The 15,107-nt window shown below is 52.6% G+C and overlaps 1 protein-coding gene across 1 annotated transcript in view; it reads right to left on the bottom strand.

Moving 5' to 3' along the window:
- The window catches only part of TMEM74B (transmembrane protein 74B), a 4,899-nt gene extending 2,246 nt beyond the window's left edge, over positions 1–2,653 (bottom strand). Inside the window, exon 1 of the mRNA XM_046679992.1 lies at positions 2,537–2,653. The gene's annotated coding sequence lies outside the window, so the exon portion shown is untranslated. The remainder of the gene's footprint in view (positions 1–2,536) is intronic.
- Between the last annotated feature and the right edge of the window lie 12,454 nt (positions 2,654–15,107).

Genomic DNA, 15,107 nt, shown 5'->3' with positions numbered 1-15,107 from the left:
CCAGAGGCTGTATTTGGCTCATAAAAGTTTTGCTTGCTTTTCATTTCTGGCCTGTTCATTTGTTTTTGTTGTTTCAGTTGCCAATATATAAAAAGCAAAAGATTTTACATTTTAAACTTTGGATTCCTGGCTTCTCTTGCAAAATGGAAGGATCTGACCCCCCTAGGCCCCATTCCTCCCAACGACGCTCCACGGGAGTTGGTGATAGAGGCCCCCCTTCAGTAGGTCCAGGGCTGTCCCCCACAGGTCCCCCTCCGTCCCTTCTCCACCTACACGGAGAATTCCTGAGCCACAGCAGAACTGCGGCAGTCCCTGTACACACCGATGTCCTGGGGCTGCCACACCCGGGGCCCCAGGCACACAGACCCAAGTCCCCACACTGGACAGAGACCCCCAGGTGCAGAGTGGCTCACGTGCTCCAGTGTGTCTACACATACAGATGATTCTAGAGGTTTCTCTGCACTCCTATGCCTGAGTTTATTCTCCAGTGCTCTGTGGTACTGTGTGTGTGAGAGAGAGAGAGACAGAGAGAGAGGGAGAGAATATGAGCAAATGAATGAAGTGAAAATGAATGAATGAATGAATGAAACTCAAAGAGCCTCAGTGCAGGCAGGCACGTTTTTCCCTTTTTCTGATCTTCCTCCCAACACGGACCTGCCTCAGACACCTCCTCTTAGCACACAGGGCCTTTCATCTGAGTACAAAGCCTGTTTCCACTTACAACCCATTTCTATCACCACCTCCCTCTTTCCTGAGTTCCAATTTAATAAATGTTTACTGAGCACCCACACCCCCTGTTGGGCCCTATAGCAGGCACTTCACTCAGGAGTATCTTGTGTAGCCCTCACCAGCCCCTCGAGCAGGAATTACTATCTTCGTTTTACAAAGCGTGGCCAAGATCCCATGGCATGCACGTGGGGGCTAGGAGCTGAATGCAGGGTCCCTAAGAATTGTTATCACCTACAAACCCCACCCTGTACCAGTGCCATCACTCCTCCCTCCCTGGCTGGCTCTTCCAGCCCTGGCTCGGTGACTCTCTATCCCACTGTTGAACAGCAGTGGGGAGCTGCTTGAGGGCAGGGATATGTCTGGATTCTGACTGGGTCCCCAGCCGCCTGCACAGGGCTTGGAACACAGCCAGCCCTCAAGAAGAGCTGGGCAACCACCCAGGCAGGCAATCTCCCTTCCCCTTCCCCCACCCCCCACACCCCGCGTGGGGCCAGGCTGCACCCAAACTGCTCTCACTTTCCAGTAAACCGAGAGGAGAGGGGTGTTGTTTGGCTTTTTCTCTCTTCACACCAAAAGCATTTTCCTGAGTGGCCAGCCACAAACAGGGACTGGCAGTGACCACTCTTGCCCAGTGGGGGTCCGGATGTGTTGTGTCCATGTACCCCCCTCCCTCGGTCTTCAGCACCCTCCACAGAGCTCAGCTCCTGGAGTGGTCCAGGAAGGAATCCCCTTCCCAGACGGGCACACTGATGCCTCCACATCCCAGAGGAAACCCAGGGCGCCCGAATTCTGGAAGCAGGGCTCTCCTGCACCCAGCAGGAGCCCAAAACTTTTTCTTAGAATGTCAGAGTTAGGAAGAGGGCGAGGAAAAAAGGAGGCTCCCTCTCACCCAGAGTTGCGACGTCCCTCACACACAGGCTCAAGAGAACCCACCAGTTACACAAGGGCATGTCCAGTCAATTACCCAAAACAGAAGCAGAGACAGACAAACTGACAAAGATGCCGGTGTCCACTGCTCGCAGCCGCAACTGTGCCAGTTACACTCCGGTTTCATCTGCGGTCCAACAGGACCTGAAGGGCACATCCCAGTTCCACACTCACACCCCCAGGGGCCTTGTCCACATGCAGCACCCACAGACATGGGAAGCCACACAGTGAGACCCACAGGTCCACAGACCACACTGGTACCCACACCCCGGGAAGGGGTAGAGCTGGTCACACACAGACATACACACACACACACAGACCACACACACACAATTAACTGGGGGTACCAGGACTGCTAAGATCTAAGCCAGACCCACCAAGGCCCGCCTGGGCCCAGCACCCCACCCTCCGGCGCGCACTAACATGCGGGGAGACAGACGCACAGCGGGCGTGGGTGAAGCTTCACAAAACCCAATCGACAGACACACGCACGAGTTGTACACAAAGCCTCGGGGCGCGCACATACGCACACGCAGGTCCACGCTGTCATACCCAAAGTTCCGCGCAGAAAGCCTCGGCACCCCGGCGGCCCGCTGCACCCCGCGCCCTCCTGCCCGTAGCTCACACCCCTTGCTCCTGTCCTTGACCACAAACGCAGCCGGGCCGGGCCAGGCCGGACCGGGGCGGGCGGCGCCGGTAGCAGGGCGGCCAGGCGCCCCAGGGAGGCCGGGCTCCGCGCGGACCGGCGTGCGCCCGGGGCCCCTGGCCGCGTGTCCTTCGGCCGGGCCGCGAGGTCAGGCTGGCTCTCCTTCGCCGCCCCTCCCCGCCTCGGGCCCGCCGCCTCCTGCCGCCCCCAGCAGTTGCCTCTCCGCGCGCGTACCTGTGCCGGGCCTCCCTCCCTGCCTCCCCGCGCGGGAGGCGAGGGCGCCGGGCGGCCGGCGGGCCAGGGCGAGGGCGCGTCCTACCCGGCGCCCACCCGCCTCCCTGCAGCCGGCGTCCGCCGGCCGGTGTCTCCGCTGCGGCGCAGCCCGGGAGGGCGCGGGCCCGGCCGCCACCGCCTCGCCCTCACCGGCTCCCGCCCCCTTCCCGGCCCGGCCCGGAGCCGCTGCCGAGGCGCACGTACCTGCTCGCGCCGCGCGGGGCTGTACGGCGGCGGCCGCGGCCGCCGGGGGCTCCGGGGAGGGAGGGACAGGGGAAGGGGCGGGAGCCGGGGATCGCCGAGCGCAGCGGATCGAGCTCCGCCCGCGGCCGGCGAGGGAGCCCGGAGAGTTAGCGCGGGGAGGGAGGGGGAGGCGGGTAAGAGACTGGGGTAAGGGTTGGGGGACGCAGCCCCATCCTCCTCCCCCTCCCCCTAGGGCATATCTGTTTCGCCCGCGCCTGGGTTTGGGGAACTGGAGCCTTGAGCCCGCCGAGCCAGGGCGCAGGGGCGGGGCGCGGGGGTGGGTGCCTAAGGAGACCCCTCCCCCCGCCGCCTGCCTCTCCCGGACGCTGGGGAGCCCCTGCTGCGCCAAGCCCAGACGCCTCCTCCGCACCCTCCCCCCGCCCCCCACACCCAGCCCCCAGGTGGGACCCAGGGTCCTCTCCGAGGTCCTCAGATCGGGGTGGTCTTCTCGGGCGCGTGCGGCTCCGTGACTCAAGGGCGCCACCTGAAGGCTGAAAGGAAGCCTCTGACGGGCCCCCTCCAACCCCGCCTTTTTCCCTGCTTTTCTTTCTCTGTGGGACAGTGGCTGCAGAGCCCGAGAGGGGTGTTCTCTTGGGGCATTGCCAATGGCCACACACACTCTCGCCCTCCAAGGCCCAGCTGCAGTGCCTCCTCCCCTGGGAAGCCTACCTGGCTCCCCCCGACACTCGCTCTTCCCAGGAGCCCCTCCAGCTGGGCCCTCCCTTTGCCTGCATTGCTGTCCTTATGTCCGGGAGTTGTGCCTTTCTGTAAGCGCCAGCCTGCTTCGTGAGACCGGCAGCTCCTGGAGGACAGGCCCGGCGCGGAGGGTGTGGGTGAACAGGTGGCAAGCAGGAGTGACTTGCACTGTTTCTTTCCCTTGCAGGGCCCAGATTAAGGTGAGCCAAGGAGGGTGCGGAGAGCGCAAAGTTAAGGAGATGCTCCTTTTTGGGGGCCCAAGCCAAACCCAGAGAGGAGTTTGGTCTGGAGACTGGGGGATTTCCGGGAAGACTCTGTGGCCAGCTCACTCATGTGGCCTCAGATAAGCCCTCACCTCTCTGAGCCTCCGTGTTGGCCTTTGCTGATGGGATCATGAAAATGCAGGCTCGGGCTTTGAGAGGGCCAGCAGAGTCAGCCATCTGGAAGGACAGCAGATGAGGATACCTTGTCCTGGCTCCTCAGCCACGCCGTGGGAGAGCCTGCCCCACCCTGCTCCTAAGTCCTGTGCAGCCCTCCACACCAGGAGAGAGGAGGCCACCCGGGAGCCAGGTGCCTGGGCCTTTGAGGCGGGTGTGGCAGACCCGATGGGACCTCCAGGACAGGAAGGCTTCAGTCTCTTCCTGCCTTCAGAGGCCTGCATCTTGTTAGGGACTTCGAGGGGAAGCTGGCTGTGGCACCAGACTCCAGCTCCACCACTCACGGCTGTGTGGCCTTGTGCCAAAGGCTCCCCTCTCCAAGCTCAGTTCCTCATCTGTGAGACAGACTTCGGAGGGTGACGGGGATCTGCTGAGATGCTCCTTGTGAAGCGCTCACGGTTCCCTCCCTCAGTCATGCACAGCCCCGCCTCAGAGCCTTTGCCTTTGCTGTTCCTTCTGCCTGGCACACTCTTCCTGATATCCCAGAGCTCCCTGTCTTACTTCCTTCAAGTCTTTGCTCAAATGTCACCTTCTCAGAGACACCTTCCCAGACCACGCTTTTCAACCATCAGGGCCCCAGCATCCTTGACTCCTTCACTCTGAATTTTTCTGCATAGCATTGATCAACCCCTGACAGCAACTTCCTTCTTTGTTTATTGTCCCTACCTTCCCACTAAAAAATAAGTGCTGAGAGGCAGAAGCTTTGCCTGTTTCCCTCCCTTCTGTATCCCCATAGACCAGAAAAGGGGCTGACACACAGGAGGCCCTTGATAAATATTTGTTGAATAAAGAATGAAGAAAATAAGCAAATCTTTATCGAGCACCTTTATGTACTGGTTTACTGAGTAGACCACATCCCTACCCTCAAGATGTTCATATTCTGGCAGGAGAAAAAGAGAAATAAACGTAACTCTCCTACTGTAGTAAGAGCTACAAAGCCAAGGTATACAGTGCTGTGCGAGCTTGAAGCAAGGTGCTGACCCTGTCTGGGAGATGGGATGGCCCCCTGCAGAAGCTGGGATGGAGCTGAGATACGAAGGATGGACAGGAGGCAGCCAGGTAAAGAGAGCAAGGAGAGAAGCCCAGCAGAGGAACCGGTGCGGGCAGAGGCTGCGGGAGAGAAGGGAGTATGGTGCTGTGAGTTTTGATGGATGGAGACCAGGGTGGTTGCCATGGAGGGACGTGGGAGGAGATGAGGCTGGACCGTCAGCAAGCCAGGCCACTGCAGAGCCTTGCAGGCCACGGAGTTTGTACCTTATCCCCAGAGCAATGGGGAGCCACTGATCACTGTAAGTAAGGGGTCAACAAAGCCTTTTCCTCTTTTGCCTGAGAATTTGACCTTTGGTTAACTGTCTAGCCCTGTTTCCTTGGAAACAGATAAACAGATGTCCACTGTGTTACTAGGCAACATTGCTATGATAAAAATGACCCCTGAGGAGGAGGATAGAATGATCCATGTGGTTATGGATTAGAATCGGAGATATCAGCATGAACTCATGTTACCTTCATATCGATGCAGGTGCTTAAATATAGAAATAGGTAGAGATGCATGTCTACACACAGGTTAGTATACACACATACATTCCCTTTCTCTGTCAGCTGAGAGGCCCTAGAAGCAACGATACAGTATAGCAACGAGCACACCCAGCGCCCAGATCTTGGTTTCTAATACCATTCTCCAATAAAAGGAACCAGGGAGAAATGGCTGATGCTAGGACTGGAGCAGGAAATATACAGGATAAGCCCGGAGCATCTTATACTGCCAGGAACAAACAAAACACAACACACACAATGATGGGGGCATGTCAGAGGACGTGGGGGCCAACTGAAAGAGCTCCCAATGGCCAAAGCTGGAAAAATTTAATCAATAAAATAAATAAAGTAATATTGGATTGTAACCTAAAGTATGATAAATGAAAAAAAAAATGGGGAGAAATGATGACTCTCCCATGCAGAATTCCAAATATGTAGATACCCCATCCTCAAGGAGTGGAAGCATAACTCCCCGATTCTTAACTGTGGGCTGAGCACAGCAACTTTCAGAGAGACCGTATGAAAGGCGGGAAAGAGTAACTTTACATGGAGAAACTTGATTACCTCAGCCAGATGATCAAGGTCAACATCAATGGTCAAACTATGTTCATAGTGTGGACCCTTGGTACAATGGCATGAGAGGGGCACTTTACCTCTTTGGTCTTCCTCCCAAAACCCATGACCCCAGTCTAACCATGAGATAAACATCAGACAGATCCCAACTGTGGGACATTCTATAACATCCCTGACAATACGCCTCAAAGCTGTCAAGGTCATCAAAAACAAGGAAAGTGTGAGACACTGTTACAGCCAAGAGGAGCCCAAAGAGACATACGACTAAATGTAGTCTTGTATCCTCGGAACAGAAAAGGAACATGAGGTTAACACTAAGGAAATCTGAATAACATACGGACTTTAGCTAATAATAATGTATCATATTGGTTCGTCAATTGTAACAAACGTACCGCACTAACGTAAGATGTTGATAATAGGGCAAGCGGGGTGTGAAGACTACAGAAACTCTCTGTACCGTCTTCCCAATTTTTCTGTAAATCTAAAACTGCTCTAAAACGTAAAGTTATTAAAGAAAAAAAAAGACTCCTGATTGGTAAATTGCATCTGGGCTGGGAGGAACTAAAAATACCTGGTGGGAAATCATACTTTGGGCTGCCCAGGCACTCGTGTAACTGGACAGGTCCAAAGACATCGGCTCCCGTGGGACGTGAAGCTTGTAAACCAGTAAGGGGAGCGCCTGGTGCCAGCATCAAGGGCCACGCCAGCAAGCTGAGGTTCCCGTCGTGTATCCTTCAGCGGAGGTCAATACCAAGTGTGGCTGATGATCATCCATTGAGTCTGAATTTTTAGTTGAACCCAGGAAGACCCCTTGTGGATGTTGCAGTGGGTGATAAGCAGGAGAGGGACGTGATCAGATTTGCATTTTGAGAAATTCTCCTTCTGGCTGCTCCCAGGTACATAGGGACAAGAGAGAAAACAGAGACCTCCCTCTGGGAGGTTATTGTGGTCACGTTGGCATAAGACAAGTCTTCAATCCATTCCCTGCAGTTATGAGGCTGTGAGACGTGTGGGTCTATCAGAGAGAGAACAGGGACCTCTTGTAAAACATTAGAACATCACTTAATTCAGAATTTTCCAAAGGGTAGTGGTACATAACATGATTTTAGCTGTTATACAGATAAATGTGTTTGGGTTATCTGGTGCTGCATAAGAAACCACCCCCAAACTTAGCAGCTTAAAAGGAAATCATCATTGATTTGCTCAGTTTTGTGGTTTGGGCTGGGCTTGGTGGGGACAGCTCAGTTCTGCTCTGCGTGGTGTCAGCTGGAGTGGTACAAGCAGCTGCGAGCTGGCTGGAAAAGCTCAGCCTGGGCTGTGTATCCGGGGACTCGGTTCTCACCGCCAGTGTCAGCCGGGTTTTTCTGTTCTCACCACACGATCTGTCCAGGGGGCGAGCTTGGGCTTCCTCCCACAATGGTGGTCTTGAGGTAGTCAGAGTTTTCCTATGGCGCTCAACTTCCCAAGGGTACAAAAGAAGAAGCTATTGGAGCTTCTCGAAGCTGTGGGTTGGCACAGGCACCGTGTAACTTCTGCTGCATTCTGTTGCTTTAGTGCAGGTCACAGGCCAGCCCAGACTCAAGGGGAGGGGTCCACAGAAGGGTGTCAATGCCGAGAGGCAGGGGTCACGGGGTCAGTAACAGTCTCCCACCGACTACACTACATCTGGACCTGTGCACACGCACCCATGTGTATATGTGTGTTCATTTTAGCGCCCAGGTATTTAGTTTAATATATTTTAGAACAATATATAACTAGCTCATGAAACCAGAGATATCATGGAAAATAATGCTTGGAGTGAGGGAGAAAAAAATATGAATCTATATAAACTTGGGGCAACATAATCTGCTGGTTTCCTCTAATATCACTCTCCCTTTCCCCCACTGGGATAGAATCCTTGATCAGTAGCTGGCACAGTGCACAGCCGTGATGGCCTAGTGGTTAAAGTTTGGCACTCACGGCTTCGGCAGCCCAGGTTCTGTTCCCAGGCGTGGAACCACACCACTCATCTGTCAGTGGCCATGCCGTGGTGGCAGCTCACGTAGAAGAACTACAAGGACCTACACCTAGAATATACAACTAGGTACTGGGGCTTTGGGGAGGGAAAAAAAAAGAGAGGAAGATTGGCAACAGATGTTAGCTCAGGGTGAGTCTTTCCCAGGGGGGAAAAACTGAGAGGAAAAAGAAAGCACTTAAAAAAAAAAAAAAAAGCTGGCACAGTGCCCTCAGAATAAGAATTCCATTTCTCAGACTACCTTGCAGTTATGTGTGACCAAGTGGATAGTAAGCCCTTAGAATATCAGAGAAGGTGGTATGGGCAAAATGTATTAACTGTTCTTAAAGGAATGGGCTACGCTCTCCTTCTCTCCTTTTTGTCCTTCCTGCTGCCAGGATGCAGACCTGATGCCTGGAGCTTGAGCAACTATCTTGGACCATGAGGTAGAAATAAGTTAGTATGGGAGACAACAAAATTGAAGGACTCTCGATCCCAGATGACCAAGGAAACACCAGCCTGGGATAGTTTCCCGTACTTTTATTTGTAAGAGAAATAAACTCCTGTCTTGTATAAGATACTATTATTTGGGATATTCTATCACTCAGAAGAGCTATTCCTATCTAATATGGTCATTTTAAAGACAAATACAAGTAAGAGGTGGTAGGTGAAAATTGAGCAAGAGATATGTGAGTGGCTGAAGTTTGGAAAATACAGATCCAACCCAACCCACTGTGTCCCAGGTGAAAAACCTCTGAAAACAGCCTGCAGGGTGTCCAGGAGGGTGACATGAAAGAATAACCTGGTAAGATTGAGGTTTCACGAGGTGAAGGAGCGGGGAGAAAGGAAAAGTGTTCCTGGAAGAGGGAACAACACTTAACAGGCCGAGAGACAAAGTAATAGTAATGAATTAGTTGTGTGTTTATTTTATTCGACAAACACTTAGCCCAGCCCTCCCCATATGCCAGGCCTTGTTCTAAGTGCTATACAAGCATTAACTCACTTATTCATCTTAACCACCTTATCACATAGGTGCTACCATTATCCCCATTTTAAGGTGAGGAAATGGAGACACAGAGTGGTTAATAACTTGCCCAAGGTCACAGAGCAGGTATGCCACAGATCTGGTATTCAAATGCAGACCCTAGCTCAGTGCTCGTAACCCACTACTCTGGGTTCCATCATAATTTTCAGAGCATATGCAGAATTCCTGAGTTGTTAATGTTAGCCCCATTTTTACCTTTGGGAAAATTGAGTGCCAGAGAAAAGAGATGGTCCTATGGCCACACTGAGGGTCAGTAGAAGTGCAACCAGGACGGAAGGCCTCTGACTTCCAGATGGACTTTGGGACCTCAGACAGACCCACAGTCCTGGGGCTGCAGCCACGTGCCTGCTCTCCCAGCCCCATTCAGTCTCATCTGTCTCTGAGCGTCTTGCTCAGTTCTGGTGTTTGGGTCTCCTCCTCGCTTTACATCTGCCCTCTGGCACCCGCCTGCCTCATCTGGTCTTCCTGGAGCTGTGATGCTGTCATGGAGCCGCTCTGATACCCCGGTAATGGGACATAGTTCAGGGATTGGAGGAAATGAATTGGTGGCCACTCTCCAGGCCCTGGAGGGAGTGTCCACACACATGCCCACGCACACGCGCATCCTCAGCCAGCCCGCTGGCACTCCCCTCCTCTCCACTGGCCTGTCTGAAGCTCCCAGCCTTGGGGAATGAAAAACCTGGGTGCTGAGACCTCTCCCTGCCTGAAAAGAGGTAGGAGGGGAGTTGAGACCCACGTTCCAGTCTCTGCCAGAGCCTGCACCGCTGCACGGCAGCTCAGCTCCGCGAGGGCAGAGCCCTGTCTTCTCGCACTCGCGTGCCCTTCTCCCTGGGCCAGCACAGGCCTGGGACACTGGAGGCGCTGGGTTAGCTGGGAGAGGATGGGCCCCGGAAGAGAGGGGCGGGGAGCCTTGATGGAGCTCCCGCTGTGTGCGTGTCCCTGAGCGGGCCTTCTTGTAGGCTATCTCACCCACGCAACAGCTTGATAACTTGGAGCTCATTCACCAGGGGCGGGAACTGGGGCTCTGATCAATCAGGCAACTTGCCTCAGAGTCACACCGACGGCTAGCTGGGGCCAAGGGACACGCTTCCCACTGTCCCATTCTGCTTCACCAGAGTCTCCACCACCCCATAGGAGTCAGGAGCTGCACTCCCCTCGCATAGGACGTGGGACTGTGTACTGGATGCCGGGGTGTCAGGCGGGTGTGCGTAGGACACACGTTCATGGGGCCTGCCTGAGACATGGACAGAGTAGTTCTCATCTCTTGGCTAGGGCAAGTGGGCTCCTTTAGCTCTGCTCCTGGGTCCGACTCCTAGTCAAGGGCTCCATCCACCCTTGGGGCTGCCCCCTCTCCTACCTTGGGCACCTGAGCCCTCACCCCCACTTCGTAAAATCCAAAGGAGGGGTATAGAGCAGAAGGGCCGGAACACCCGTGTACAGGACACTCACGTCCAGTCATGACGTGACTCAGGTGTACAGGGCACACATGGATGGGACAAGTTGTAGGTTCAGTTTCCCCAGAAGTAAAGCCAAGACAGGAATTTGAGGGCGAGCGTTTTCTCTGGGAGGTGGTCCCAGGAAGCGCGATAGAGGAGTAGGGAGGTGAAACCCGGAAGCGAGGGCTTCCAACGTACCGTGGGCGTGCCGGTAAGCACACGACTGCCCTGAGCAACTGGGGCTCAGTCCCGCTGGACTGCGGGTTGTCCCACCTGAGAGCTGAGGGAGTGGAGGTATTTATCTGCCAACACCTGTTTGTCATGGTTGAGGGCTGCTCCCAGCGCTTCCAGCCTGTCCTCTGACAGCTCGAGCGTGTTAATTAAGCAGAGTCAGGTGTGCTTCGCGGTAGGCAGCCTTAGACACGTGGAGAAGGTAGGTGTTGAGGGGATGCGGATGGGGCCCTGGCAGCATTTGCTATAGGACACAGGGCACAGGGCATGTGTTCAGGACCCAGGAGGACACAGATAGAGGGCACAGGTGGAAGACAAATGAGTGGATTATTGGCCTTGATCGTCTAGGCCAAAGGGAGGGCCCACTGGAAGGGGATAAACAGCCACAGGAGGAGAGGTGGCGCTGGGACCCCCACGCCTACATCATGGAGGATGCACTCCATCCTCATGCTCCCTCTGGCTGGGTGACTGCAGGTGCTGGCGTGGTAGGACGGGAAGGTGGGCAGCTTCTCTCTGCTAAACTTCCACCTCATCTGCATTTTACAAAGTGGGGATGAGGGCTAAGGTGCCCAGGATAGGAGAGGGGACAGCCCCAAGGATGGCTAGAGCCCTAGACTAGGAGTCAGACACAGGAGCAGAGCTAAATGAGCCCACTTGCCCCATCCGAGAGATGAGGATGACCGTCCATGCGTCTCAGGACAGGTCACCTACTACTCTTGCATCTCAGGGTCCTGTCTGCCCAGTGAGCTTTGTGGAAGTCCTCTCTGCTGTGGACTTCACAGAGCTGTTGTGAGGAGTAGATCAGGTCACGAATGAGAAAACACTTGGGAGAGAATAAAACACTTAAATATGTAGATGGGGATTCTGGAAATGGCCTCAGTGGGGAAATCACAAGACCTGGCTTCTACTGCTATTATTTTTAGGACATTGGTTTGACTCCTGTAATAAAGAGACCCAAAATAATAACATCTTCAATAAAACAGAACTTATTTATCTCTCATGTAAAAATATACTTGGCAGTTAAGGCTGACATGGTGGCTTCACCAATCGCAAGAGACCCAGGTTCCTTCTAGCTCGTTGCTCTGCCATCCTCCACCTTTTGTTCCAAAATGGCTGCTCCAGCTCCAGCCCTTAGGACTACATTCCAGTCAGCAGAAAGAAGTTGAGGGGAAGGGGCGGGAACCCTCCTCCTTCCTTTTAAGGGCACAACCCAGAAACTGCATACATCACTTCCATTCACATCCCATCGGCCAAGATTTAATAACATGGCTACACTTACCTGCCATGTAAGGGAGTCTGGGAATGTAGTCTTTTGCTACATGTGAATGGGAGACGGGATATTGAGGGGCAACCTGCAGCTTTTGCCACAGCTGCTGACTTGCTTGGGCAACTCACATCTCCATCTGAGCCATAGTTTCTTCAATTGCAGATTCCTTTTTCATTCATTCATGCTACATATATATGAGCCAGACTTGTGGCACAAAGTACAGTTTTTGAACCACTTGATTGCTAATGCATCTTCTAAGTAGCTAGACCATAGGTCCCGTGAGGTAGGTGTGAGGTCTTTCTTGCTCACTGCCGTACTCCCAGCATGCAGTGCAGGGTCTGGCACTTGGAATCCATATTATTAGCTGCCCATGGATGGCCATTGTGGCTTTTGTATTCAGTGAGAACGTTCTTCCTTACTCAGGAATTGAAGTTCTTTCTCTTTCCAGGCCTCCACCACCCCCCCATCCCCCTATGCCAAGCCTTTCTAAGTCTGTGGAGTAAAACGTGCTCTGAGCCAGAATCCTAAGAGTGGGATTAAAAATAAAGGATGGTGCCTCAAAATAAGTTAACCACGAGAAATGGCTTCCCAGGCAGGTTAGGCGTCAGTGCTGAGGGCCAAGGACAAGGCACCAGACGCCTGAAGATCTGAAGCCTGACGCAGACCGTCTCAGCCAGCCCACACGCTCAACAGCAAGAGTGGACAGTGGTTTGAAGGCATGGAGTTTTCGAGAGGTTCGTTACACAGTGTCCTTGTGACAATCCAACCTCGCTGTTGGGGGCAAACTCTAATTCCCCGAGAGAAGCTCTGGGTGGATCACTTGGTCACCACCCAGATCACAGCTCCTTTCACGCCAGTCACCCACAAACCGATCACCTCCCTCCTGCCCAGTCTGAAGGTGGCTGCCTCTGGCTGGGGCACCCATCTCTGATCCAGGCAGTTGTCCCATAGTTACAGGGTCATGTGACACAAAGCCCGGTGACCTGCCTAGAAGAAATCATTTCTGGCCTTTGTGTTCAGAAGGGGTGTGAACATGGCAGGTGAGTTTCTCAGATCTTCTTTGGTTCTAAAGAGTGACAACTAAACTAGGAGAAATTGCACATAAAATTTTCTATGCATCTGGCAGAATGCGTCTCAGGATGGAAACCCCAGGGTATGAAAAATGTGATGTTTCTTACAACTCATTTTAGTAACTATTTTGAGCTTCATTGTGCCTAAGATGGAAAGGATGAGGCCCAAGTTCACAAAGAAAGTTTGGTAGAGCTGGAGTTAGAACCCAGTTGTTCTGGCTCCCTATACAGTGCCCCTTTCCTGCCCGGTCGGTCTCACACTTGGAAGGAGCCCCAGGTGCCCCTCTGAGCCACTGGAGCCCCTTGTCCAGCCTCCCTGGTCATCTGGGCTGTCCTTCCACACTCCACCGACTGCGTGCCCACTGCTTGGAAGAAAAATCAGCACGCTTTCCTCCTACTGAGACCCAATCAGCTTTCCTGTGTCTCGTACCCTCTGCCCTACTCTATCTTCTGGAGCTACACTACATATATACTCCTTTTTCTTTAATTTATAAATACTTGCTATAATTTTTACTTCTATAAATTCCATTTAGTTCTTTTTCAAACCTGCCTTTTTAAAATAGTGTCTTTTTTCTGATGTTTTTTATTCCTTCTTGTATGACTTTAATTCTTCTCAAAATACTTTTTTGTTGTCTTCCTCTGAAGTTCTTGGGGTGAGGGTCTGATCCTGCTGTTGACGGTGTCCGCTGCCTCTCACTCGCGGTGCATGATTTCCCCATGTGCTTCGTAATTTTGGATTGTGAGCTCATCTTCAGGGGAGCTGGATCTGTGCACGGCTTGTGTGGCCTGGATGGAGGGCAAGTCCCTCCAAAACGAGTTGTGTTTGTTTTGCTGGTCACTTCAGCTCCTTCTCTGGAATCACTTTGTTAATTCTTAGTTTGGGTTCCTAGTTCCTGTGGATAGAAAAAATTGTTTTAAAAAACCTATGTGAGCATAGCTGCTATTTATTTTCATCATAATACTAGTTTGATTATGGTTTGTTTCCATCCACGATGATGTCAGATCTAGGGAAGCACAGCGTTTGCCTCTCTGACTTTGGGCTGTGTCCCCAGTGCCTAGAGCAGAACTTGGCACACAGTAGGCACTCGATAAGTGTTTGTTGAAAGAGAGAGTTAAAGAATACCACCCACTTCATAGTGTGTTGTGAAGAATAAATGATGTGTCAGTTAGGCTGAGTTCACCCAGTTAAACAGTGGGCTTATCGTCTCAGCCAGCAGGCAGGCTCTGTTAGTGATTCTCTGACTCCGTGATTTCAAATGCCACTGCAACTTTTCTCGGCTTTTATCTTATGGTTGCAAGATGGTTACTGCAGCTCCAGACATCACATCTACATTCAAGGTATAAGGAAAGGGAAAAAAGGGGGAGTAAAGGGTGAGCATCATCGACATTTTTCCTTTTATCAGGTAGGTAAAAGTTTTCCTAGAAATCTAACTGCAGATTTCTATTTAGACTGCATTTACTAGAAATGGGTCATCCCAGAAACAAGGGGACTTGGAGAATGAGCATTTCCCTTTCTCTAGACTACGGATAGGCGAGGGAGGGAGGAAGGGGACTGGGGACACAGACGCAGCATCTGCCTCAAGCGAGATTTTATATGTATACACGCACACATGTAGCTACACGCACACACATATATGCAAAGCTCGTAGAGCAAAACAAGCCTCGGAAAGGGGCCTCTGTTCTCATAATAACTGTTATTGTTGTCATTTAAAGCTTTGCAGTCTCTGTGATGCTGTTGGCATCAGGTTTCAGATTCTAGAACCCACAGGCACTGAGGCGCCCATATCCCAGCGGTCTCCCTCCTGCCCTCCCTCCTTGTTCTGTTCAGAGCACTGAAGCCCTTTAAAAAAAAAAAAAACCTACATTTTCCAACGTGAGCCACTTTGGTGCTCTCATTAACTCCATCCTCAGTGACTTGGCCAGATCCCGCTCCCAGCCTGAAGCAGGTGGGAGCCTATACAAGTCGAAGGTCCCTCAGGCCCATCACCAGGTCAGCGTCAAGCTCTCT

Source organism: Equus quagga, chromosome 12, assembly GCF_021613505.1.
Source record: "Equus quagga isolate Etosha38 chromosome 12, UCLA_HA_Equagga_1.0, whole genome shotgun sequence".
Lineage (NCBI taxonomy): Eukaryota > Metazoa > Chordata > Mammalia > Perissodactyla > Equidae > Equus > Equus quagga.
Note: the sequence above shows the minus strand (reverse complement) of the source record. Positions and strands in the feature narration are given on the sequence as shown.